We start from the raw sequence: 22,486 nt of genomic DNA on the forward strand, positions 1-22,486 counted from the left end.
CTGGTGCTGCCTCAGTTGGATCTCCTTCACTTCACAGGGGGGAACCCGAGCAGCGACCCTCCCCAGCTCTAGCCCAACTCCTACTTACCTACCAGGTGAGATACTATGATCATGAAGGTGCTTCTCCCAGGGCAAGGCTCACCCATTGCACTCTGGGTGTGCTGCCCCTGCGATTTCCCCAAATGTGGGAAACTTGACTGCATAATTTGTGTTTCCCCTGGTCGGCTCTCGTATAATTCAGATCTCTTTGTCTCAGGTCTCTCTCCAGCCTAGTTTGCTGTCTGTTTCCACTTCTCTTTTCTTCAGCCGCTCCCTTCTATACCCTTGTGCACTATCCTGACTTCTCCTCCCGTCTGCTTACTTTGTGCCTTCCAATGCACAATGCGAACTACAGGTAGTGCTGCAGGGCCCACACCCTTTTACTTGCCTTACAGAGCAGCTCTGGAGCTGTTACAGTGCCCAGCTGCTGCAAGAAATCAGCTTGAATGCTTCAGGGGCTGGGGCATAGCCAACATGAGCCCCACACCAAAGGAGGGTGGAGGTGTTTAATGCAAACTAGGGGTCAGCCAAGCGCCGCAAAAGGCCACCATGCCCTGCACGCCCCTTTTGTCTTTTCATATGCAGACGAGGGTTGAAGCCAACTTTGACCCACTGCTTGGATGACATCACCATATGCAAATCCATCTGCGGCAGGCCTTCCCCCAGGAATGCTTGCACTAGTTGTTGCATTTGGTTTGTTGTTTGGGGGTGCTTCAGTATTAGGCAGCCTTCTGCCCTCCCATGTTCATCTGAAAATATATGTTCTCCCTGCAGTTGTTGTCCCAAGATGAGAGTTCCCTTGTGCTGCCTCAGTTGAATCTCCTTTACTTGACAGAGATGTGCATGAGCAGCGGCCCTCCCCAGCCCTATTCCAAATCATACTTATTTTGCATAGGAGATACCATGGTCATGAAGATTTTTCTCCCAGGGTGAGGTTCATTCATTGCATTTTGGGTATGCTGACCCCTGTGATTTCCCCAAATGTCGGAAACTTGACTGCATTATTTGTGGTAGTGGGAGACTGTGTTTGTGCTTTCCTCTGGTCAGCTCTGGTAAAAGTCAGATTTCTTTGTCTCAGATTTTCCTTTAGCCTTGTTCTTCTTTCGAGAGTTCCCTTGTGCTGCCTCAGTTGGATCTCCTTCACTTTACAGGGGGGTACCCGAGCAGCGACCCTCCCCAGCTCTAGCCCAACTCCTACTTACCTGCCAGGTGAGATACTATGATCATGAAGGTGCTTCTCCCAGGGCAAGGCTCACCCATTGTACTCTGGGTGTGATGCTCCTGCGATTTCCCCAAATGTGGGAATCTTGACTGCATAATTTGTGTTTCCCCTGGTCGGCTCACGTATAATTCAGATCTCTTTGTCTCAGGTCTCTCTCCAGCCTAGTTTTCTGTCTGTTTCCACTTCTCTTTTCTTCAGCCGCTCCCTTCTATACCCTTGTGCACTATCCTGACTTCTCCTCCCGTCTGCTTACTTTGTGCCTTCCAATGCACAATGCAAACTACAGGTAGTGCTGCAGGGCCCACACCCTTTTACTTGCCTTACAGAGCAGCTCTGGAGCTGTTACAGTGCCCAGCTGCTGCAAGAAATCAGCTTGAATGCTTCAGGGGCTGGGGCATAGCCAACATGAGCCCCACACCGAAGGAGGGTGGAGGTGTTTAATGCGAACTAGGGGTCATCCAAGCACCGCAAAAGGCCGCCATGCCCTGCACGCCCCTTTTCTCTTTTCATATGCAGATGAGGGTTGAAGCCAACTTTGACCCACTGCTTGGATGACATCACCGTATGCAAATCCATCTTCTGCAGAACTTCCCCCAGGAATGCTTGCACTAGTTGTTGCATTTGGTTTGTTGTTTGGGGGTGCTTCAGTATTAGGCAGCCTTCTGCCCTCCCATGTTCATCTGAAAATATGTGTTCTCCCTGCAGTTGTTGTCCCCAGATGAGAGTTCCCTTGTGCTGCCTCAGTTGAATCTCCTTTACTTGACAGAGATGTGCATGAGCAGCGGCCCTTCCCAGCCCTATTCCAAATCATACTTATTTTGCATAGGAGATACCATGGTCATGAAGATTGTTCTCCCAGGGTGAGGTTCATTCATTGCATTTTGGGTATGCTGACCTCTGTGATTTCCCCAAATGTGGGAAACTTGACTGCATTATTTGTGGTAGTGGGGGACTGTGTTTGTGCTTTCCTCTGGTCAGCTCTGGTAAAAGTCAGATTTCTTTGTCTCAGATTTTCCTCTAGCCTTGTTCTTCTTTCGAGAGTTCCCTTGTGCTGCCTCAGTTGGATCTCCTTCACTTTACAGGGGGGTACCCGAGCAGCGACCCTCCCCAGCTCTAGCCCAACTCCTACTTACCTGCCAGGTGAGATACTATGATCATGAAGGTGCTTCTCCCAGGGCAAGGCTCACCCATTGCACTCTGGGTGTGCTGCTCCTGCGATTTCCCCAAATGTGGGAAACTTGACTGCATAATTTGTGTTTCCCCTGGTCGGCTCTCGTATAATTCAGATCTCTTTGTCTCAGGTCTCTCTCCAGCCTAGTTTGCTGTCTGTTTCCACTTCTCTTTTCTTGAGCCGCTCCCTTCTATGCCCTTGCGCACTATCCTGACTTCTCCTCCTGTCTGCTTACTTTGTGCCTTCCAACGCACAATGCGAACTACAGGTAGTGCTGCAGGGCCCACACCCTTTTACTTGCCTTACAGAGCAGCTCTGGAGCTGTTACAGTGCCCAGCTGCTGCAAGAATTCAGCTTGAATGCTTCAGGGGCTGGGGCATAGCCAACATGAGCCCCACACCAAAGGAGGGTGGAGGTGTTTAATGCAAACTAGGGGTCAGCCAAGCGCCGCAAAAGGCCACCATGCCCTGCACGCCCCTTTTCTCTTTTCATATGCAGACGAGGGTTGAAGCCAACTTTGACCAACTGCTTGGATGACATCACCATATGCAAATCCATCTGCGGCAGGCCTTCCCCCAGGAATGCTTGCACTAGTTGTTGCATTTGGTTTGTTGTTTGGGGGTGCTTCAGTATTAGGCAGCCTTCTGCCCTCCCATGTTCATCTGAAAATATATGTTCTCCCTGCAGTTGTTGTCCCAAGATGAGAGTTCCCTTGTGCTGCCTCAGTTGAATCTCCTTTACTTGACAGAGATGTGCATGAGCAGCGGCCCTCCCCAGCCCTCTTCCAAATCATACTTATTTTGCATAGGAGATACCATGGTCATGAAGATTTTTCTCCCAGGGTGAGGTTCATTCATTGCATTTTGGGTATGCTGACCCCTGTGATTTCCCCAAATGTGGGAAACTCGACTGCATTATTTGTGGTAGTGGGAGGCTGTGTTTGTGATTTCTTCTGGTCAGCTCTAGTAAAAGTCAGATTTCTTTGTTTCAGATTTTCCTTTAGCCTTGTTCTTCTTTCGAGAGTTCCCTTGTGCTGCCTCAGTTGGATCTCCTTCACTTTACAGGGGGGTACCCGAGCAGCGACCCTCCCCAGCTCTAGCCCAACTCCTACTTACCTGCCAGGTGAGATACTATGATCATGAAGGTGCTTCTCCCAGGGCAAGGCTCACCCATTGTACTCTGGGTGTGCTGCTCCTGCGATTTCCCCAAATGTGGGAAACTTAACTGCATAATTTGTGTTTCCCCTGGTCGGCTCTCGTATAATTCAGATCTCTTTGTCTCAGGTCTCTCTCCAGCCTAGTTTGCTGTCTGTTTCCACTTCTCTTTTCTTCAGCCGCTCCCTTCTATACCCTTGTGCACTATCCTGACTTCTCCTCCAGTCTGCTTACTTTGTGCCTTCCAATGCACAATGCAAACTACAGGAAGTGCTGCAGGGCCCACACCCTTTTACTTGCCTTACAGAGCAGCTCTGGAGCTGTTACAGTGCCCAGCTGCTGCAAGAAATCAGCTTGAATGCTTCAGGGGATGGGGCATGGCCAACATGAGCCCCACACCAAAGGAGGGTGGAGGTGTTTAATGCGAACTAGGGGTCATCCAAGCACCGCAAAAGGCCGCCATGCCCTGCACGCCCATTTTCTCTTTTCATATGCAGATGAGGGTTGAAGCCAACTTTGACCCACTGCTTGGATGACATCACCGTATGCAAATCCGTCTTCTGCAGAACTTCCCCCAGGAATGCTTGCACTAGTTGTTGCATTTGGTTTGTTGTTTGGGGGTGCTTCAGTATTAGGCAGCCTTCTGCCCTCCCATGTTCATCTGAAAATATGTGTTCTCCCTGCAGTTGTTGTCCCCAGATGAGAGTTCCCTTGTGCTGCATCAGTTGAATCTCCTTTACTTGACAGAGATGTGCATGAGCAGCGGCCCTCCCCAGCCCTATTCCAAATCATACTTATTTTGCATAGGAGATACCATGGTCATGAAGATTGTTCTCCCAGGGTGAGGTTCATTCATTGCATTTTGGGTATGCTGACCCCTGTGATTTCCCCAAATGTGGGAAACTTGACTGCATTATTTGTGGTAGTGGGGGACTGTGTTTGTGCTTTCCTCTGGTCAGCTCTGGTAAAAGTCAGATTTCTTTGTCTCAGATTTTCCTCTAGCCTTGTTCTTCTTTCGAGAGTTCCCTTGTGCTGCCTCAGTTGGATCTCCTTCACTTTACAGGGGGGTACCCGAGCAGCGACCCTCCCCAGCTCTAGCCCAACTCCTACTTACCTGCCAGGTGAGATACTATGATCATGAAGGTGCTTCTCCCAGGGAAAGGCTCACCCATTGCACTCTGGGTGTGCTGCCCCTGCGATTTCCCCAAATGTGGGAAACTTGACTGCATAATTTGTGTTTCCCTTGGTCGGCTCTCGTATAATTCAGATCTCTTTGTCTCAGGTCTCTCTCCAGCCTAGTTTGCTGTCTGTTTCCACTTCTCTTTTCTTCAGCCGCTCCCTTCTATACCCTTGTGCACTATCCTGACTTCTCCTCCCGTCTGCTTACTTTGTGCCTTCCAATGCACAATGCAAACTACAGGTAGTGCTTCAGGGCCCACACCCTTTTACTTGCCTTACAGAGCAGCTCTGGAGCTGTTACAGTGCCCAGCTGCTGCAAGAAATCAGCTTGAATGCTTCAGGGGATGGGGCATGGCCAACATGAGCCCCACACCAAAGGAGGGTGGGGGTGTTTAATGCGAACTAGGGGTCATCCAAGCACTGCAAAAGGCCGCCATGCCCTGCATGCCCCTTTTCTCTTTTCATATGCAGATGAGGGTTCCAGTCAACTTTGGCCCACTGCTTGGATAACATCACCATATGCAAATCCGTCTGTTGCAGACCTTCCCCCAGGAGTGCTTGTACTAGTTGTTGCATATGGTTTGATATTTGATGGTGCTTCAGTATTAGGCAGCCTTCCGCCCTCCCATGTTCATCTGAAAAGATGTGGTCTCCCTGCAGTTGTTGTCCCCAGATGAGAGTTCCCTTGTGCTGCCTCAGTTGAATCTCCTTTGCTTGACAGAGATGTGCCTCAGCAGCGGCCCTCACCAGCCCTATCCCAAATCATACTTATTTTGCATAGGAGATACCATGGTCATGAAGATTGTTCTCCCAGGGTGAGGTTCATTCATTGCATTCTGGGTATGCTGACCCCTGTGATTTTCCCAAATGTGGGAAACTCGACTGCATTATTTGTGGTAGTGGGGGACTGTGTTTGTGCTTTCCTCTGGTCAGCTCTGGTAAAAGTCAGATTTCTTTGTCTCAGATCTTCCTCTAGCCTTGTTCTTCTTTCGAGAGTTCCCTGGTGCTGCCTCAGTTGGATCTCCTTCACTTCACAGGGGGGAACCCGAGCAGCGACCCTCCCCAGCTCTAGCCCAACTCCTACTTACCTGCCAGGTGAGATACTATGATCATGAAGGTGCTTCTCCCAGGGCAAGGCTCACCCATTGCACTCTGGGTGTGCTGCCCCTGCGATTTCCCCAAATGTGGGAAACTTGACTGCATAATTTGTGTTTCCCCTGGTCGGCTCTCGTATAATTCAGATCTCTTTGTCTCAGGTCTCTCTCCAGCCTAGTTTGCTGTCTGTTTCCACTTCTCTTTTCTTCAGCCGCTCCCTTCTATACCCTTGTGCACTATCCTGACTTCTCCTCCCGTCTGCTTACTTTGTGCCTTCCAATGCACAATGCGAACTACAGGTAGTGCTGCAGGGCCCACACCCTTTTACTTGCCTTACAGAGCAGCTCTGGAGCTGTTACAGTGCCCAGCTGCTGCAAGAAATCAGCTTGAATGCTTCAGGGGCTGGGGCATAGCCAACATGAGCCCCACACCAAAGGAGGGTGGAGGTGTTTAATGCAAACTAGGGGTCAGCCAAGCGCCGCAAAAGGCCACCATGCCCTGCACGCCCCTTTTCTCTTTTCATATGCAGACGAGGGTTGAAGCCAACTTTGACCCACTGCTTGGATGACATCACCATATGCAAATCCATCTGCGGCAGGCCTTCCCCCAGGAATGCTTGCACTAGTTGTTGCATTTGGTTTGTTGTTTGGGGGTGCTTCAGTATTAGGCAGCCTTCTGCCCTCCCATGTTCATCTGAAAATATATGTTCTCCCTGCAGTTGTTGTCCCAAGATGAGAGTTCCCTTGTGCTGCCTCAGTTGAATCTCCTTTACTTGACAGAGATGTGCATGAGCAGCGGCCCTCCCCAGCCCTATTCCAAATCATACTTATTTTGCATAGGAGATACCATGGTCATGAAGATTTTTCTCCCAGGGTGAGGTTCATTCATTGCATTTTGGGTATGCTGACCCCTGTGATTTCCCCAAATGTTGGAAACTTGACTGCATTATTTGTGGTAGTGGGAGACTGTGTTTGTGCTTTCCTCTGGTCAGCTCTGGTAAAAGTCAGATTTCTTTGTCTCAGATTTTCCTTTAGCCTTGTTCTTCTTTCGAGAGTTCCCTTGTGCTGCCTCAGTTGGATCTCCTTCACTTTACAGGGGGGTACCCGAGCAGCGACCCTCCCCAGCTCTAGCCCAACTCCTACTTACCTGCCAGGTGAGATACTATGATCATGAAGGTGCTTCTCCCAGGGCAAGGCTCACCCATTGTACTCTGGGTGTGATGCTCCTGCGATTTCCCCAAATGTGGGAATCTTGACTGCATAATTTGTGTTTCCCCTGGTCGGCTCACGTATAATTCAGATCTCTTTGTCTCAGGTCTCTCTCCAGCCTAGTTTTCTGTCTGTTTCCACTTCTCTTTTCTTCAGCCGCTCCCTTCTATACCCTTGTGCACTATCCTGACTTCTCCTCCCATCTGCTTACTTTGTGCCTTCCAATGCACAATGCAAACTACAGGTAGTGCTGCAGGGCCCACACCCTTTTACTTGCCTTACAGAGCAGCTCTGGAGCTGTTACAGTGCCCAGCTGCTGCAAGAAATCAGCTTGAATGCTTCAGGGGCTGGGGCATAGCCAACATGAGCCCCACACCGAAGGAGGGTGGAGGTGTTTAATGCGAACTAGGGGTCATCCAAGCACCGCAAAAGGCCGCCATGCCCTGCACGCCCCTTTTCTCTTTTCATATGCAGATGAGGGTTGAAGCCAACTTTGACCCACTGCTTGGATGACATCACCGTATGCAAATCCATCTTCTGCAGAACTTCCCCCAGGAATGCTTGCACTAGTTGTTGCATTTGGTTTGTTGTTTGGGGGTGCTTCAGTATTAGGCAGCCTTCTGCCCTCCCATGTTCATCTGAAAATATGTGTTCTCCCTGCAGTTGTTGTCCCCAGATGAGAGTTCCCTTGTGCTGCCTCAGTTGAATCTCCTTTACTTGACAGAGATGTGCATGAGCAGCGGCCCTTCCCAGCCCTATTCCAAATCATACTTATTTTGCATAGGAGATACCATGGTCATGAAGATTGTTCTCCCAGGGTGAGGTTCATTCATTGCATTTTGGGTATGCTGACCTCTGTGATTTCCCCAAATGTGGGAAACTTGACTGCATTATTTGTGGTAGTGGGGGACTGTGTTTGTGCTTTCCTCTGGTCAGCTCTGGTAAAAGTCAGATTTCTTTGTCTCAGATTTTCCTCTAGCCTTGTTCTTCTTTCGAGAGTTCCCTTGTGCTGCCTCAGTTGGATCTCCTTCACTTTACAGGGGGGTACCCGAGCAGCGACCCTCCCCAGCTCTAGCCCAACTCCTACTTACCTGCCAGGTGAGATACTATGATCATGAAGGTGCTTCTCCCAGGGCAAGGCTCACCCATTGCACTCTGGGTGTGCTGCTCCTGCGATTTCCCCAAATGTGGGAAACTTGACTGCATAATTTGTGTTTCCCCTGGTCGGCTCTCGTATAATTCAGATCTCTTTGTCTCAGGTCTCTCTCCAGCCTAGTTTGCTGTCTGTTTCCACTTCTCTTTTCTTGAGCCGCTCCCTTCTATGCCCTTGCGCACTATCCTGACTTCTCCTCCTGTCTGCTTACTTTGTGCCTTCCAACGCACAATGCGAACTACAGGTAGTGCTGCAGGGCCCACACCCTTTTACTTGCCTTACAGAGCAGCTCTGGAGCTGTTACAGTGCCCAGCTGCTGCAAGAATTCAGCTTGAATGCTTCAGGGGCTGGGGCATAGCCAACATGAGCCCCACACCAAAGGAGGGTGGAGGTGTTTAATGCAAACTAGGGGTCAGCCAAGCGCCGCAAAAGGCCACCATGCCCTGCACGCCCCTTTTCTCTTTTCATATGCAGACGAGGGTTGAAGCCAACTTTGACCAACTGCTTGGATGACATCACCATATGCAAATCCATCTGCGGCAGGCCTTCCCCCAGGAATGCTTGCACTAGTTGTTGCATTTGGTTTGTTGTTTGGGGGTGCTTCAGTATTAGGCAGCCTTCTGCCCTCCCATGTTCATCTGAAAATATATGTTCTCCCTGCAGTTGTTGTCCCAAGATGAGAGTTCCCTTGTGCTGCCTCAGTTGAATCTCCTTTACTTGACAGAGATGTGCATGAGCAGCGGCCCTCCCCAGCCCTCTTCCAAATCATACTTATTTTGCATAGGAGATACCATGGTCATGAAGATTTTTCTCCCAGGGTGAGGTTCATTCATTGCATTTTGGGTATGCTGACCCCTGTGATTTCCCCAAATGTGGGAAACTCGACTGCATTATTTGTGGTAGTGGGAGGCTGTGTTTGTGATTTCTTCTGGTCAGCTCTAGTAAAAGTCAGATTTCTTTGTTTCAGATTTTCCTTTAGCCTTGTTCTTCTTTCGAGAGTTCCCTTGTGCTGCCTCAGTTGGATCTCCTTCACTTAACAGGGGGGTGTCCAAGCAGCGACCCTCCCTAGCTCTAGCCCAACTCCTACTTACCTGCCAGGTGAGATACTATGATCATGAAGGTGCTTCTCCCAGGGCAAGGCTCACCCATTGCACTCTGGGTGTGCTGCCCCTGCGATTTCCCTAAATGTGGGAAACTTGACTGCATAATTTGTGTTTCCCCTGGTCGGCTCTCGTATAATTCAGATCTCTTTGTCTCAGATCTCTCTCCAGCCTAGTTTGCTGTCTGTTTCCACTTCTCTTTTCTTCAGCCGCTCCCTTCTATACCCTTGTGCACTATCCTGACTTCTCCTCCCGTCTGCTTACTTTGTGCCTTCCAATGCACAATGCAAACTACAGGTAGTGCTGCAGGGCCCACACCCTTTTACTTGCCTTACAGAGCGTCTCTGGAGCTGTTACAGTGCCCAGCTGCTGCAAGAAATCTGCTTGAATGCTTCAGGGGATGGGACATGGCCAACATGAGCCCCACACCAAAGGAGGGTGGAGCAGAAGGCTGCCTAATACTGAAGCACCCCCAAACAACAAACCAAATGCAACAACTAGTGCAAGCATTCCTGGGGGAAGGCCTGCCGCAGATGGATTTGCATATGGTGATGTCATCCAAGCAGTGGGTCAAAGGTGGCTTCAACCCTCGTCTGCATATAAAAACAGAAAAGGGGCGTGCAGGGCATGGTGGCCTTTTGCGGCGCTTGACTGACCCCTAGTTTGCATTAAACACCTCCACCCTCCTTCGGTGTGGGGCTCATGTTGGCTATGCCCCAGCCCCTGAAGCATTCAAGCTGATTTCTTGCAGCAGCTGGCCACTGTAACAGCTCCAGAGCTGCTCTGTAAGGCAAGTAAAAGGGTGTGGGCCCTGCAGCACTACCTGTAGTTTGCATTGTGCATTGGAAGGCACAAAGTAAGCAGACGGGAGGAGAAGTCAGGATAGTGCACAAGGGTATAGAAGGGAGCGGCTGAAGAAAAGAGAAGTGGAAACAGACAGCAAACTAGGCTGGAGAGAGACCTGAGACAAAGAGATCTGAATTATACGAGAGCCGACCAGGGGAAACACAAATTATGCAGTCAAGTTTCCCACATTTGGGGAAATCGCAGGAGCAGCACACCCAGAGTACAATGGGTGAGCCTTGCCCTGGGAGAAGCACCTTCATGATCATAGTATCTCACCTGGCAGGTAAGTAGGAGTTGGGCTAGAGCTGGGGAGGGTCGCTGCTCGGGTACCCCCCTGTAAAGTGAAGGAGATCCAACTGAGGCAGCACAAGGGAACTCTCGAAAGAAGAACAAGGCTAAAGGAAAATCTGAGACAAAGAAATCTGACTTTTACCAGAGCTGACCAGAAGAAATCACAAACACAGCCTCCCACTACCACAAATAATGCAGTCAAGTTTCCCACATTTGGGGAAATCACAGGGGTCAGCATACCCAAAATGCAATGAATAAACCTCACCCTGGGAGAAAAATCTTCATGACCATGGTATCTCCTATGCAAAATAAGTATGATTTGGAATAGGGCAGGGGAGGGCCGCTGCTCATGCACATCTCTGTCAAGTAAAGGAGATTTAACTGAGGCAACACAAGGGAACTCTCATCTGGGGACAACAACTGCAGGGAGAACATATATTTTCAGATGAACATGGGAGGGCAGAAGGCTGCCTAATACTGAAGCACCCCCAAACAACAAACCAAATGCAACAACTAGTGCAAGCATTCCTGGGGGAAGGCCTGCCGCAGATGGATTTGCATATGGTGATGTCATCCAAGCAGTGGGTCAAAGTTGGCTTCAACCCTCGTCTGCATATGAAAAGAGAAAAGGGGCGTGCAGGGCATGGCGGCCTTTTGCGGTGCTTGGATGACCCCTAGTTCGCATTAAACACCTCCACCCTCTTTTGGTGTGGGGCTCATGTTGGCCATGCCCCATCCCCTGAAGCATTCAAGCAGATTTCTTGCAGCAGCTGGGCACTGTAACAGCTCCAGAGCTGCTCTGTAAGGCAAGTAAAAGGGTGTGGGCCCTGCAGCACTACCTGTAGTTTGCATTGTGCATTGGAAGGCACAAAGTAAGCAGACGGGAGGAGAAGTCAGGATAGTGCACAAGGGTATAGAAGGGAGCGGCTGAAGAAAAGAGAAGTGGAAACAGACAGCAAACTAGGCTGGAGAGAGACCTGAGACAAAGAGATCTGAATTATACGAGAGCCGACCAGGGGAAACACAAATTATGCAGTCAAGTTTCCCACATTTGGGGAAATCGCAGGAGCAGCACACCCAGAGTACAATGGGTGAGCCTTGCCCTGGGAGAAGCACCTTCATGATCATAGTATCTCACCTGGCAGGTAAGTAGGAGTTGGGCTAGAGCTGGGGAGGGTCGCTGCTCGGGTACCCCCCTGTAAAGTGAAGGAGATCCAACTGAGGCAGCACAAGGGAACTCTCGAAAGAAGAACAAGGCTAAAGGAAAATCTGAGACAAAGAAATCTGACTTTTACCAGAGCTGACCAGAGGAAAGCACAAACACAGTCTCCCACTACCACAAATAATGCAGTCAAGTTTCCCACATTTGGGGAAATCACAGGGGTCAGCATACCCAAAATGCAATGAATGAACCTCACCCTGGGAGAAAAATCTTCATGACCATGGTATCTCCTATGCAAAATAAGTATGATTTGGAATAGGGCTGGGGAGGGCCGCTGCTCATGCACATCTCTGTCAAGTAAAGGAGATTCAACTGAGGCAGCACAAGGGAACTCTCATCTTGGGACAACAACTGCAGGGAGAACACATATTTTCAGATGAACATGGGAGGGCAGAAGGCTGCCTAATACTGAAGCACCCCCAAACAACAAACCAAATGCAACAACTAGTGCAAGCATTCCTGGGGGAAGTTCTGCAGAAGACGGATTTGCATACGGTGATGTCATCCAAGCAGTGGGTCAAAGTTGGCTTCAACCCTCATCTGCATATGAAAAGAGAAAAGGGGCGTGCAGGGCATGGCGGCCTTTTGCGGTGCTTGGATGACCCCTAGTTCGCATTAAACACCTCCACCCTCCTTTGGTGTGGGGCTCATGTTGGCCATGCCCCATCCCCTGAAGCATTCAAGCTGATTTCTTGCAGCAGCTGGGCACTGTAACAGCTCCAGAGCTGCTCTGTAAGGCAAGTAAAAGGGTGTGGGCCCTGCAGCACTACCTGTAGTTTGCATTGTGCATTGGAAGGCACAAAGTAAGCAGACGGGAGGAGAAGTCAGGTTAGTGCACAAGGGTATAGAAGGGAGTGGCTGAAGAAAAGAGAAGTGGAAACAGACAGCAAACTAGGCTGGAGAGAGACCTGAGACAAAGAGATCTGAATTATACGAGAGCCGACCAGGGGAAACACAAATTATGCAGTCAAGTTTCCCACATTTGGGGAAATCGCAGGAGCAGCACACCCAGAGTACAATGGGTGAGCCTTGCCCTGGGAGAAGCACCTTCATGATCATAGTATCTCACCTGGCAGGTAAGTAGGAGTTGGGCTAGAGCTGGGGAGGGTCGCTGCTCGGGTACCCCCCTGTAAAGTGAAGGAGATCCAACTGAGGCAGCACAAGGGAACTCTCGAAAGAAGAACAAGGCTAAAGGAAAATCTGAGACAAAGAAATCTGACTTTTACCAGAGCTGACCAGAGGAAAGCACAAACACAGTCTCCCACTACCACAAATAATGCAGTCAAGTTTCCCACATTTGGGGAAATCACAGGGGTCAGCATACCCAAAATGCAATGAATGAACCTCACCCTGGGAGAAAAATCTTCATGACCATGGTATCTCCTATGCAAAATAAGTATGATTTGGAATAGGGCTGGGGAGGGCCGCTGCTCATGCACATCTCTGTCAAGTAAAGGAGATTCAACTGAGGCAGCACAAGGGAACTCTCATCTTGGGACAACAACTGCAGGGAGAACACATATTTTCAGATGAACATGGGAGGGCAGAAGGCTGCCTAATACTGAAGCACCTCCAAACAACAAACCAAATGCAACAACTAGTGCAAGCATTCCTGGGGGAAGGCCTGCCGCAGATGGATTTGCATATGGTGATGTCATCCAAGCAGTGGGTCAAAGTTGGCTTCAACCCTCGTCTGCATATGAAAACAGAAAAGGGGCGTGCAGGGCATGGTGGCCTTTTGCGGCGCTTGTCTGACCCCTAGTTTGCATTAAACACCTCCACCCTCCTTCGGTGTGGGGCTCATGTTGGCTATGCCCCAGCCCCTGAAGCATTCAAGCTGATTTCTTGCAGCAGCTGGGCACTGTAACAGCTCCAGAGCTGCTCTGTAAGGCAAGTAAAAGGGTGTGGGCCCTGCAGCACTACCTGTAGTTTGCATTGTGCATTGGAAGGCACAAAGTAAGCAGACGGGAGGAGAAGTCAGGATAGTGCACAAGGGTATAGAAGGGAGCGGCTGAAGAAAAGAGAAGTGGAAACAGACAGCAAACTAGGCTGGAGAGAGACCTGAGACAAAGAGATCTGAATTATACGAGAGCCGACCAGGGGAAACACAAATTATGCAGTCAAGTTTCCCACATTTGGGGAAATCGCAGGAGCAGCACACCCAGAGTACAATGGGTGAGCCTTGCCCTGGGAGAAGCACCTTCATGATCATAGTATCTCACCTGGCAGGTAAGTAGGAGTTGGGCTAGAGCTGGGGAGGGTCGCTGCTCGGGTACCCCCCTGTAAAGTGAAGGAGATCCAACTGAGGCAGCACAAGGGAACTCTCGAAAGAAGAACAAGGCTAAAGGAAAATCTGAGACAAAGAAATCTGACTTTTACCAGAGCTGACCAGAGGAAAGCACAAACACAGTCTCCCACTACCACAAATAATGCAGTCAAGTTTCCCACATTTGGGGAAATCACAGGGGTCAGCATACCCAAAATGCAATGAATGAACCTCACCCTGGGAGAAAAATCTTCATGACCATGGTATCTCCTATGCAAAATAAGTATGATTTGGAATAGGGCTGGGGAGGGCCACTGCTCATGCACATCTCTGTCAAGTAAAGGAGATTCAACTGAGGCAGCACAAGGGAACTCTCATCTTGGGACAACAACTGCAGGGAGAACACATATTTTCAGATGAACATGGGAGGGCAGAAGGCTGCCTAATACTGAAGCACCTCCAAACAACAAACCAAATGCAACAACTAGTGCAAGCATTCCTGGGGGAAGGCCTGCCGCAGATGGATTTGCATATGGTGATGTCATCCAAGCAGTGGGTCAAAGTTGGCTTCAACCCTCGTCTGCATATGAAAACAGAAAAGGGGCATGCAGGGCATGGTGGCCTTTTGCGGCGCTTGTCTGACCCCTAGTTTGCATTAAACACCTCCACCCTCCTTCGGTGTGGGGCTCATGTTGGCTATGCCCCAGCCCCTGAAGCATTCAAGCTGATTTCTTGCAGCAGCTGGGCACTGTAACAGCTCCAGAGCTGCTCTGTAAGGCAAGTAAAAGGGTGTGGGCCCTGCAGCACTACCTGTAGTTTGCATTGTGCATTGGAAGGCACAAAGTAAGCAGACGGGAGGAGAAGTCAGGATAGTGCACAAGGGTATAGAAGGGAGCGGCTGAAGAAAAGAGAAGTGGAAACAGACAGCAAACTAGGCTGGAGAGAGACCTGAGACAGAGATCTGAATTATACGAGAGCCGACCAGGGGAAACACAAATTATGCAGTCAAGTTTCCCACATTTGGGGAAATCGCAGGAGCAGCACACCCAGAGTACAATGGGTGAGCCTTGCCCTGGGAGAAGCACCTTCATGATCATAGTATCTCACCTGGCAGGTAAGTAGGAGTTGGGCTAGAGCTGGGGAGGGTCGCTGCTCGGGTACCCCCCTGTAAAGTGAAGGAGATCCAACTGAGGCAGCACAAGGGAACTCTCGAAAGAAGAACAAGGCTAAAGGAAAATCTGAGACAAAGAAATCTGACTTTTACCAGAGCTGACCAGAGGAAAGCACAAACACAGTCTCCCACTACCACAAATAATGCAGTCAAGTTTCCCACATTTAGGGAAATCACAGGGGTCAGCATACCCAAAATGCAATGAATGAACCTCACCCTGGGAGAAAAATCTTCATGACCATGGTATCTCCTATGCAAAATAAGTATGATTTGGAATAGGGCTGGGGAGGGCCGCTGCTCATGCACATCTCTGTCAAGTAAAGGAGATTCAACTGAGGCAGCACAAGGGAACTCTCATCTTGGGACAACAACTGCAGGGAGAACACATATTTTCAGATGAACATGGGAGGGCAAAAGGCTGCCTAATACTGAAGCACCCCCAAACAACAAACCAAATGCAACAACTAGTGCAAGCATTCCTGGGGGAAGTTCTGCAGAAGACGGATTTGCATACGGTGATGTCATCCAAGCAGTGGGTCAAAGTTGGCTTCAACCCTCATCTGCATATGAAAAGAGAAAAGGGGCGTGCAGGGCATGGCGGCCTTTTGCGGTGCTTGGATGACCCCTAGTTCGCATTAAACACCTCCACCCTCCTTTGGTGTGGGGCTCATGTTGGCCATGCCCCATCCCCTGAAGCATTCAAGCTGATTTCTTGCAGCAGCTGGGCACTGTAACAGCTCCAGAGCTGCTCTGTAAGGCAAGTAAAAGGGTGTGGGCCCTGCAGCACTACCTGTAGTTTGCATTGTGCATTGGAAGGCACAAAGTAAGCAGACGGGAGGAGAAGTCAGGATAGTGCACAAGGGTATAGAAGGGAGCGGCTGAAGAAAAGAGAAGTGGAAACAGACAGCAAACTAGGCTGGAGAGAGACCTGAGACAAAGAGATCTGAATTATACGAGAGCCGACCAGGGGAAACACAAATTATGCAGTCAAGTTTCCCACATTTGGGGAAATCGCAGGGGCAGCACACCCAGAGTGCAATGGGTGAGCCTTGCCCTGGGAGAAGCACCTTCATGATCATAGTATCTCACCTGGCAGGTAAGTAGGAGTTGGGCTAGAGCTGGGGAAAGTCGCTGTTCGGGCACCCCCCTGTCAAGTGAAAGAGATCCAACTGAGGCAGCACAAGGGAACTCTCGAAAGAAGAACAAGGCTAGAGGAAGATCTGAGACAAAGAAATCTGACTTTTTCCAGAGCTGACCAGAGGAAAGCACAAACACAGTCCCCACTACCACAAATAATGCAGTCGAGTTTCCCACATTTGGGGAAATCACAGGGGTCAGCATACCCAAAATGCAATGAATGAACCTCACCCTGGGAGAACAATCTTCATGACCATGGTATCTCCTATGCAAAATAAGTATGATTTGGGATAGGGCTGGGGAGGGCCGCTGCTCATGCACATCTCTGTCAAGTACAGGAGATTCAACTGAGGCAGCACAAGGAAACTCTCATCTGGGGACAACAACTGCAGGGAGAACACATATTTTCAGATGAACATGGGAGGGCAGAAGGCTGCCTAATACTGAAGCACCCCCAAACAACAAACCAAATGCAACAACTAGTACAAGCATTCCTGGGGGAAGTTCTGCAGAAGACGGAATTGCATACGGTGATGTCATCCAAGCAGTGGGCCAAAGTTGGCTGGAACCCTCATCTGCATATGAAAAGAGAAAAGGGGTATGCAGGGCATGGCGGCCTTTTGCGGCGCTTGGATGACCCTTAGTTCGCATTAAACACCTCCACCCTCCTTCGGTGTGGGGCTCATGTTGGCCATGCCCCATCCCCTGAAGCATTCAAGCTGATTTCTTGCAGCAGCTTGGCACTGTAACAGCTCCAGAGCTGTTCAGTAAGGCAAGTAAAAGGGTGTGGGCCCTGCAGCACTACCTGTAGTTTGCATTGCGCATTGGAAGGCACAAAGTAAGCAGACAGGAGGAGTAGTCAGGATAGTGCACAAGGGTATAAAAGGGAGCGGCTCAAGAAAAGAGAAGTTGAAACAGACAGCAAACTAGGCTGGAGAGAGACCTGAGACAAAGAGATCTGAATTATACGAGACCTGACCAGGGGAAACACAAATTATGCAGTCAAGTTTCCCACATTTGGGGAAATCGCAGGGGCAGCACACCCAGAGTGCAATGGGTGAGCCTTGCCCTGGGAGAAGCACCTTCATGATCATAGTATCTCACCTGGCAGGTAAGTAGGAGTTGGGCTAGAGCTGGGGAGGGTCGCTGCTCGGGCACCCCCCTGTCAAGTGAAGGAGATCCAACTGAGGCAGCACAAGGAAACTCTCGAAAGAAGAACAAGGCTAGAGGAAGATCTGAAACAAAGAAATTTGACTTTTACCAGAGCTGACCAGAGGAAAACACAAACACAGTCCCCCACTACCAACAAATAAAGCAGTCGCGTTTCCCACATTTGGGGAAATCACAGGGGTCAGCATACCCAGAATGCAATGAATGAACCTCACCCTGGGAGAGTAATCTTCATGACCATGGTATCTCCTATGCAAAATAAGTATGATTTGGGATAGGGCTGGGGAGGGCCGCTGCTCATGCACATCTCTGTCAAGTAAAGGAGATTCAACTGAGGCAGCACAAGGGAACTCTCATCTGGGGACAACAACTGCAGGGAGAACACATATTTTCAGATGAACATGGGAGGGCAGAAGGCTGCCTAATACTGAAGCACCCCCAAACAACAAACCAAATGCAACAACTAGTGCAAGCATTCCTGGGGGAAGTTCTGCAGAAGACGGATTTGCATATGGTGATGTCATCCAAGCAGTGGGTCAAAGTTGGCTTCAACCCTCATCTGCATATGAAAAGAGAAAAGGGGCATGCAGGGCATGGCGGCCTTTTGCGGTGCTTGGATGACCCTAGTTCGCATTAAACACCCCCACCCTCCTTTGGTGTGGGGCTCATGTTGGCCATGCCCCATCCCCTGAAGCATTCAAGCTGATTTATTGCAGCAGCTGGGCACTGTAACAGCTCCAGAGCTGCTATGAACGGCAAGTAAAAGGGTGTGGGCCCTGCAGCACTACCTGTAGTTTGCATTGTGCATTGGAAGGCACAAAGTAAGCAGACGGGAGAAGTCAGGATAGTGCGCAAGGGCATAGAAGGGAGCGGCTCAAGAAAAGAGAAGTTGAAACAGACAGCAAACTAGGCTGGAGAGAGACCTGAGACAAAGAGATCTGAATTATACGAGAGCCGACCAGGGGAAACACAAATTATGCAGTCAAGTTTCCCACATTTGGGGAAATCGCAGGAGCAGCACACCCAGAGTGCAATGGGTGAGCCTTGCCCTGGGAGAAGCACCTTCCTGATTATAGTATCTCACCTGGCAGGTAAGTAGGAGTTGGGCTAGAGCTTGGGAGGGTCGCTGCTCGGGCACCCCCCTGTCAAGTGAAGGAGATCCAACTGAGGCAGCACAAGGAAACTCTCGAAAGAAGAACAAGGCTAGAGGAAGATCTGAGACAAAGAAATCTGACTTTTACCAGAGCTGACCAGAGGAAAGCACAAACACAGTCTCCCACTACCACAAATAATGCAGTCGAGTTTCCCAAATTTGGGAAAGTCACAGGGGTCAGCATACCCAGAATGCAATGAATGAACCTCACCCTGGGAGAACAATCTTCATGACCATGGTATCTCCTATGCAAAATAAGTATGATTTGGGATAGGGCTGGGGAGGGCCGCTGCTCAGGCACATCTCTGTCAAGTAAAGGAGATTCAACTGAGGCAGCACAAGGGAACTCTCATCTGGGGACAACAACTGCAGGGAGAACACATATTTTCAGATGAACATGGGAGGGCAGAAGGCTGCCTAATACTGAAGCACCCCCAAACAACAAACCAAATGCAACAACTAGTGCAAGCATTCCTGGGGGAAGGCCTGCAGCAGATGGATTTGCATACGGTGATGTCATCCAAGTAGTGGGTCAAAGTTGGCTTCAACCCTCGTCTGCATATGAAAAGAGAAAAGGGGCGTGCAGGGCATGGCGGCCTTTTGCGGCGCTTGGATGACCCCTAGTTCGCATTAAACACCTCCACCCTCCTTCGGTGTGGGGCTCATGTTGGCTATGCCCCAGCCCCTGAAGCATTCAAGCTGATTTCTTGCAGCAGCTGGGCACTGTAACAGCTCCAGAGCTGCTCTGTACGGCAAGTAAAAGGGTGTGGGCCCTGCAGCACTACCTGTAGTTTGCATTGTGCATTGGAAGGCACAAAGTAAGCAGACAGGAGGAGAAGTCAGGATAGTGCACAAGGGTATAAAAGGGAGGGGCTCATGAAAAAAGAAGTGGAAACAGACAGCAAACTAGGCTGGAGAGAGACCTGAGACAAAGAGATCTGAATTATACGAGAGCCGACCAGGGGAAACACAAATTATGCAGTCAAGCTTCCCACATTTGGGGAAATCAGAGTGCAATGGGTGAGCCTTGCCCTGGGAGAAGCACCTTCATGATCATAGTATCTCACCTGGCAGGTAAGTAGGAGTTGGGCTAGAGCTGGGGAGGGTCGCTGCTCGGGCACCCCCCTGTCAAGTGAAAGAGATCCAACTGAGGCAGCACAAGGGAACTCTCGAAAGAAGAACAAGGCTAGAGGAAGATCTGAGACAAATAAATCTGACTTTTACCAGAGCTGACCAGAGGAAAGCACAAACACAGTCCCCCACTACCACAAATAATGCAGTCGAGTTTCCCACATTTGGGGAAATCACAGGGGTCAGCATACCCAGAATACAATGAATGAACCTCACCCTGGGAGAACAATCTTCATGACCATGGTATCTCCTATGCAAAATAAGTATGATTTGGGATAGGGCTGGGGAGGGCCGCTGCTCAGGCACATCTCTGTCAAGTAAAGGAGATTCAACTGAGGCAGCACAAGGGAACTCTCATCTGGGGACAACAACTGCAGGGAGAACACATATTTTCAGATGAACATGGGAGGGCAGAAGGCTGCCTAATACTGAAGCACCCCCAAACAACAAACCAAATGCAACAACTAGTGCAAGCATTCCTGGGGGAAGGCCTGCAGCAGATGGATTTGCATACGGTGATGTCATCCAAGCAGTGGGTCAAAGTTGGCTTCAACCCTCGTCTGCATATGAAAAGAGAAAAGGGGCGTGCAGGGCATGGCGGCCTTTTGCGGCGCTTGGATGACCCCTAGTTCACATTAAATACCTCCACCCTCCTTCGGTGTGGGGCTCATGTTGGCTATGCCCCAGCCCCTGAAGCATTCAAGCTGATTTCTTGCAGCAGCTGGGCACTGTAACAGCTCCAGAGCTGCTCTGTACGGCAAGTAAAAGGGTGTGGGCCCTGCAGCACTACCTGTAGTTTGCATTGTGCATTGGAAGGCACAAAGTAAGCAGACAGGAGGAGAAGTCAGGATAGTGCACAAGGGTATAAAAGGGAGGGGCTCATGAAAAAAGAAGTGGAAACAGACAGCAAACTAGGCTGGAGAGAGACCTGAGACAAAGAGATCTGAATTATACGAGAGCTGACCAGGGGAAACACAAATTATGCAGTCAAGCTTCCCACATTTGGGGAAATCGCAGGGGCACCACACCCAGAGTGCAATGGGTGAGCCTTGCCCTGGGAGAAGCACCTTCATGATCAAAGTATCTCACCTGGCAGGTAAGTAGGAGTTGGGCTAGAGCTGGGGAGGGTCGTGGCTCTGGCACCCCCCTGTCAAGTGAAAGAGATCCAACTGAGGCAGCACAAGGGAACTCTCGAAAGAAGAACAAGGCTAGAGGAAGATCTGAGACAAATAAATCTGACTTTTACCAGAGCTGTCCAGAGGAAAGCACAAACACAGTCCCCCACTACCACAAATAATGCAGTCGTGTTTCCCACATTTGGGGAAATCACAGGGGTCAGCATACCCAGAATGCAATGAATGAACCTCACCCTGGGAGAACAATCTTCATGACCATGGTATCGCCTATGCAAAATAAGTATGATTTGGGATAGGGCTGGGGAGGGCCGCTGCTCAGGCACATCTCTGTCAAGTAAAGGAGATTCAACTGAGGCAGCACAAGGGAACTCTCATCTGGGGACAACAACTGCAGGGAGAACACATATTTCCAGATAAACATGGGAGGGCAGAAGGCTGCCTAATACTGAAGCACCCCCAAACAACAAACCAAATGCAACAACTAGTACAAGCATTCCTGGGGGAAGGCCAGCAGCAGATGGATTTGCATATGGTGATGTCATCCAAGCAGTGGGTCAAAGTTGGCTTCAACCCTCGTCTGCATATGAAAAGAGAAAAGGGGCGTGCAGGGCATGGCGGCCTTTTGCGGCGCTTGGATGACCCCTAGTTCGCATTAAACACCTCCACCCTCCTTCGGTGTGGGGCTCATGTTGGCTATGCCCCAGCCCCTGAAGCATTCAAGCTGATTTCTTGCAGCAGCTGGGCACTGTAACAGCTCCAGAGCTGCTCTGAACGGCAAGTAAAAGGGTGTGGGCCCTGCAGCACTACCTGTAGTTTGCATTGTGCATTGGAAGGCACAAAGTAAGCAGACGGGAGAAGTCAGGATAGTGCGCAAGGGCATAGAAGGGAGCGGCTCAAGAAAAGAGAAGTTGAAACAGACAGCAAACTAGGCTGGAGAGAGACCTGAGACAAAGAGATCTGAATTATATGAGAGCCGACCAGGGGAAACACAAATTATGCAGTCAAGTTTCCCACATTTGGGGAAATCGCAGGAGCAGCACACCCAGAGTGCAATGGGTGAGCCTTGCCCTGGGAGAAGCACCTACATGATCATAGTATCTCACCTGCCAGGTAAGTAGAAGTTGGGCTAGAGCTGGGGAGGGTCGCTGCTCGGGTACCCCCCTGTCAAGTGAAGGAGATCCAACTGAGGCAGCACAAGGGAACTCTCGAAAGAAGAACAAGGCTAGAGGAAGATCTGAGACAAATAAATCTGACTTTTACCAGAGCTGACCAGAGGAAAGCACAAACACAGTCCCCCACTACCACAAATAATGCAGTCGAGTTTCCCACATTTGGGGAAATCACAGGGGTCAGCATACCCAGAATGCAATGAATGAGCCTCACCCTGGGAGAACAATCTTCATGACCATGGTATCTCCTATGCAAAATAAGTATGATTTGGGATAGGGCTGGGGAGGGCCGCTGCTCAGGCACATCTCTGTCAAGTAAAGGAGATTCAACTGAGGCAGCACAAGGGAACTCTCATCTGGGGACAACAACTGCAGGGAGAACACAAATTTTCAGATGAACATGGGAGGGCAGAAGGCTGCCTAATAATGAAGCACCCCCAAACAACAAACCAAATGCAACAACTAGTGCAAGC

General features: G+C 49.9%; 35 non-coding genes and 3 pseudogenes across 35 annotated transcripts; 17 read left to right on the plus strand and 21 right to left on the minus strand.

Moving 5' to 3' along the window:
• Positions 1 to 80: 80 nt before the first annotated feature.
• Positions 81 to 243, plus strand: LOC135010801 (U1 spliceosomal RNA). Its single transcript, XR_010210088.1, has one exon. It is a non-coding gene; the product is annotated as a U1 spliceosomal RNA (small nuclear RNA).
• Positions 244 to 917: 674 nt separating this feature from the next.
• On the plus strand, positions 918 to 1,081 carry LOC135010700 (U1 spliceosomal RNA). The gene has a single exon (XR_010209995.1). It is a non-coding gene; the product is annotated as a U1 spliceosomal RNA (small nuclear RNA).
• Positions 1,082 to 1,233: 152 nt separating this feature from the next.
• Positions 1,234 to 1,385, plus strand: LOC135010860 (U1 spliceosomal RNA; annotated as a pseudogene).
• Positions 1,386 to 2,070: 685 nt separating this feature from the next.
• On the plus strand, positions 2,071 to 2,234 carry LOC135010623 (U1 spliceosomal RNA). The gene has a single exon (XR_010209919.1). It is a non-coding gene; the product is annotated as a U1 spliceosomal RNA (small nuclear RNA).
• A 152-nt stretch (positions 2,235 to 2,386) lies between these two features.
• LOC135010748 (U1 spliceosomal RNA) lies at positions 2,387 to 2,549 on the plus strand. Its single transcript, XR_010210041.1, has one exon. It is a non-coding gene; the product is annotated as a U1 spliceosomal RNA (small nuclear RNA).
• Positions 2,550 to 3,223: 674 nt separating this feature from the next.
• Positions 3,224 to 3,387, plus strand: LOC135010678 (U1 spliceosomal RNA). Its single transcript, XR_010209973.1, has one exon. It is a non-coding gene; the product is annotated as a U1 spliceosomal RNA (small nuclear RNA).
• Positions 3,388 to 3,539: 152 nt separating this feature from the next.
• On the plus strand, positions 3,540 to 3,702 carry LOC135010839 (U1 spliceosomal RNA). Its single transcript, XR_010210125.1, has one exon. It is a non-coding gene; the product is annotated as a U1 spliceosomal RNA (small nuclear RNA).
• Positions 3,703 to 4,376: 674 nt separating this feature from the next.
• Positions 4,377 to 4,540, plus strand: LOC135010965 (U1 spliceosomal RNA). Its single transcript, XR_010210232.1, has one exon. It is a non-coding gene; the product is annotated as a U1 spliceosomal RNA (small nuclear RNA).
• Positions 4,541 to 4,692: 152 nt separating this feature from the next.
• Positions 4,693 to 4,855, plus strand: LOC135010765 (U1 spliceosomal RNA). Its single transcript, XR_010210058.1, has one exon. It is a non-coding gene; the product is annotated as a U1 spliceosomal RNA (small nuclear RNA).
• Positions 4,856 to 5,529: 674 nt separating this feature from the next.
• LOC135010818 (U1 spliceosomal RNA) lies at positions 5,530 to 5,693 on the plus strand. Its single transcript, XR_010210104.1, has one exon. It is a non-coding gene; the product is annotated as a U1 spliceosomal RNA (small nuclear RNA).
• A 152-nt stretch (positions 5,694 to 5,845) lies between these two features.
• Positions 5,846 to 6,008, plus strand: LOC135010734 (U1 spliceosomal RNA). Its single transcript, XR_010210027.1, has one exon. It is a non-coding gene; the product is annotated as a U1 spliceosomal RNA (small nuclear RNA).
• A 674-nt stretch (positions 6,009 to 6,682) lies between these two features.
• On the plus strand, positions 6,683 to 6,846 carry LOC135010698 (U1 spliceosomal RNA). The gene has a single exon (XR_010209993.1). It is a non-coding gene; the product is annotated as a U1 spliceosomal RNA (small nuclear RNA).
• A 152-nt stretch (positions 6,847 to 6,998) lies between these two features.
• On the plus strand, positions 6,999 to 7,150 carry LOC135010861 (U1 spliceosomal RNA; annotated as a pseudogene).
• Positions 7,151 to 7,835: 685 nt separating this feature from the next.
• LOC135010625 (U1 spliceosomal RNA) lies at positions 7,836 to 7,999 on the plus strand. The gene has a single exon (XR_010209920.1). It is a non-coding gene; the product is annotated as a U1 spliceosomal RNA (small nuclear RNA).
• A 152-nt stretch (positions 8,000 to 8,151) lies between these two features.
• Positions 8,152 to 8,314, plus strand: LOC135010749 (U1 spliceosomal RNA). Its single transcript, XR_010210042.1, has one exon. It is a non-coding gene; the product is annotated as a U1 spliceosomal RNA (small nuclear RNA).
• A 674-nt stretch (positions 8,315 to 8,988) lies between these two features.
• Positions 8,989 to 9,152, plus strand: LOC135010679 (U1 spliceosomal RNA). The gene has a single exon (XR_010209974.1). It is a non-coding gene; the product is annotated as a U1 spliceosomal RNA (small nuclear RNA).
• A 152-nt stretch (positions 9,153 to 9,304) lies between these two features.
• On the plus strand, positions 9,305 to 9,467 carry LOC135010770 (U1 spliceosomal RNA). The gene has a single exon (XR_010210062.1). It is a non-coding gene; the product is annotated as a U1 spliceosomal RNA (small nuclear RNA).
• An 828-nt stretch (positions 9,468 to 10,295) lies between these two features.
• On the minus strand, positions 10,296 to 10,458 carry LOC135010783 (U1 spliceosomal RNA). Its single transcript, XR_010210070.1, has one exon. It is a non-coding gene; the product is annotated as a U1 spliceosomal RNA (small nuclear RNA).
• Positions 10,459 to 10,610: 152 nt separating this feature from the next.
• LOC135010674 (U1 spliceosomal RNA) lies at positions 10,611 to 10,774 on the minus strand. Its single transcript, XR_010209969.1, has one exon. It is a non-coding gene; the product is annotated as a U1 spliceosomal RNA (small nuclear RNA).
• Positions 10,775 to 11,448: 674 nt separating this feature from the next.
• LOC135010784 (U1 spliceosomal RNA) lies at positions 11,449 to 11,611 on the minus strand. Its single transcript, XR_010210071.1, has one exon. It is a non-coding gene; the product is annotated as a U1 spliceosomal RNA (small nuclear RNA).
• A 152-nt stretch (positions 11,612 to 11,763) lies between these two features.
• On the minus strand, positions 11,764 to 11,927 carry LOC135010661 (U1 spliceosomal RNA). The gene has a single exon (XR_010209956.1). It is a non-coding gene; the product is annotated as a U1 spliceosomal RNA (small nuclear RNA).
• A 674-nt stretch (positions 11,928 to 12,601) lies between these two features.
• LOC135010786 (U1 spliceosomal RNA) lies at positions 12,602 to 12,764 on the minus strand. The gene has a single exon (XR_010210073.1). It is a non-coding gene; the product is annotated as a U1 spliceosomal RNA (small nuclear RNA).
• Positions 12,765 to 12,916: 152 nt separating this feature from the next.
• LOC135010663 (U1 spliceosomal RNA) lies at positions 12,917 to 13,080 on the minus strand. Its single transcript, XR_010209958.1, has one exon. It is a non-coding gene; the product is annotated as a U1 spliceosomal RNA (small nuclear RNA).
• A 674-nt stretch (positions 13,081 to 13,754) lies between these two features.
• On the minus strand, positions 13,755 to 13,917 carry LOC135010787 (U1 spliceosomal RNA). The gene has a single exon (XR_010210074.1). It is a non-coding gene; the product is annotated as a U1 spliceosomal RNA (small nuclear RNA).
• Positions 13,918 to 14,069: 152 nt separating this feature from the next.
• On the minus strand, positions 14,070 to 14,233 carry LOC135010664 (U1 spliceosomal RNA). Its single transcript, XR_010209959.1, has one exon. It is a non-coding gene; the product is annotated as a U1 spliceosomal RNA (small nuclear RNA).
• Positions 14,234 to 14,905: 672 nt separating this feature from the next.
• On the minus strand, positions 14,906 to 15,068 carry LOC135010788 (U1 spliceosomal RNA). The gene has a single exon (XR_010210075.1). It is a non-coding gene; the product is annotated as a U1 spliceosomal RNA (small nuclear RNA).
• A 152-nt stretch (positions 15,069 to 15,220) lies between these two features.
• Positions 15,221 to 15,384, minus strand: LOC135010687 (U1 spliceosomal RNA). The gene has a single exon (XR_010209982.1). It is a non-coding gene; the product is annotated as a U1 spliceosomal RNA (small nuclear RNA).
• Positions 15,385 to 16,058: 674 nt separating this feature from the next.
• Positions 16,059 to 16,221, minus strand: LOC135010735 (U1 spliceosomal RNA). Its single transcript, XR_010210028.1, has one exon. It is a non-coding gene; the product is annotated as a U1 spliceosomal RNA (small nuclear RNA).
• Positions 16,222 to 16,374: 153 nt separating this feature from the next.
• On the minus strand, positions 16,375 to 16,536 carry LOC135010970 (U1 spliceosomal RNA). The gene has a single exon (XR_010210236.1). It is a non-coding gene; the product is annotated as a U1 spliceosomal RNA (small nuclear RNA).
• A 674-nt stretch (positions 16,537 to 17,210) lies between these two features.
• On the minus strand, positions 17,211 to 17,373 carry LOC135010743 (U1 spliceosomal RNA). The gene has a single exon (XR_010210036.1). It is a non-coding gene; the product is annotated as a U1 spliceosomal RNA (small nuclear RNA).
• A 152-nt stretch (positions 17,374 to 17,525) lies between these two features.
• LOC135010761 (U1 spliceosomal RNA) lies at positions 17,526 to 17,690 on the minus strand. The gene has a single exon (XR_010210054.1). It is a non-coding gene; the product is annotated as a U1 spliceosomal RNA (small nuclear RNA).
• Positions 17,691 to 18,360: 670 nt separating this feature from the next.
• LOC135010806 (U1 spliceosomal RNA) lies at positions 18,361 to 18,523 on the minus strand. The gene has a single exon (XR_010210093.1). It is a non-coding gene; the product is annotated as a U1 spliceosomal RNA (small nuclear RNA).
• A 152-nt stretch (positions 18,524 to 18,675) lies between these two features.
• LOC135010669 (U1 spliceosomal RNA) lies at positions 18,676 to 18,839 on the minus strand. The gene has a single exon (XR_010209964.1). It is a non-coding gene; the product is annotated as a U1 spliceosomal RNA (small nuclear RNA).
• Positions 18,840 to 19,811: 972 nt separating this feature from the next.
• Positions 19,812 to 19,975, minus strand: LOC135010960 (U1 spliceosomal RNA). The gene has a single exon (XR_010210227.1). It is a non-coding gene; the product is annotated as a U1 spliceosomal RNA (small nuclear RNA).
• A 674-nt stretch (positions 19,976 to 20,649) lies between these two features.
• On the minus strand, positions 20,650 to 20,812 carry LOC135010855 (U1 spliceosomal RNA). Its single transcript, XR_010210136.1, has one exon. It is a non-coding gene; the product is annotated as a U1 spliceosomal RNA (small nuclear RNA).
• Positions 20,813 to 20,964: 152 nt separating this feature from the next.
• LOC135010650 (U1 spliceosomal RNA) lies at positions 20,965 to 21,128 on the minus strand. Its single transcript, XR_010209945.1, has one exon. It is a non-coding gene; the product is annotated as a U1 spliceosomal RNA (small nuclear RNA).
• A 692-nt stretch (positions 21,129 to 21,820) lies between these two features.
• Positions 21,821 to 21,962, minus strand: LOC135010720 (U1 spliceosomal RNA; annotated as a pseudogene).
• Positions 21,963 to 22,114: 152 nt separating this feature from the next.
• On the minus strand, positions 22,115 to 22,278 carry LOC135010616 (U1 spliceosomal RNA). Its single transcript, XR_010209911.1, has one exon. It is a non-coding gene; the product is annotated as a U1 spliceosomal RNA (small nuclear RNA).
• Positions 22,279 to 22,486: the final 208 nt, after the last annotated feature.

This window comes from Pseudophryne corroboree, unplaced genomic scaffold, assembly GCF_028390025.1.
Source record: "Pseudophryne corroboree isolate aPseCor3 unplaced genomic scaffold, aPseCor3.hap2 scaffold_237, whole genome shotgun sequence".
NCBI classification, from domain to species: domain Eukaryota; kingdom Metazoa; phylum Chordata; class Amphibia; order Anura; family Myobatrachidae; genus Pseudophryne; species Pseudophryne corroboree.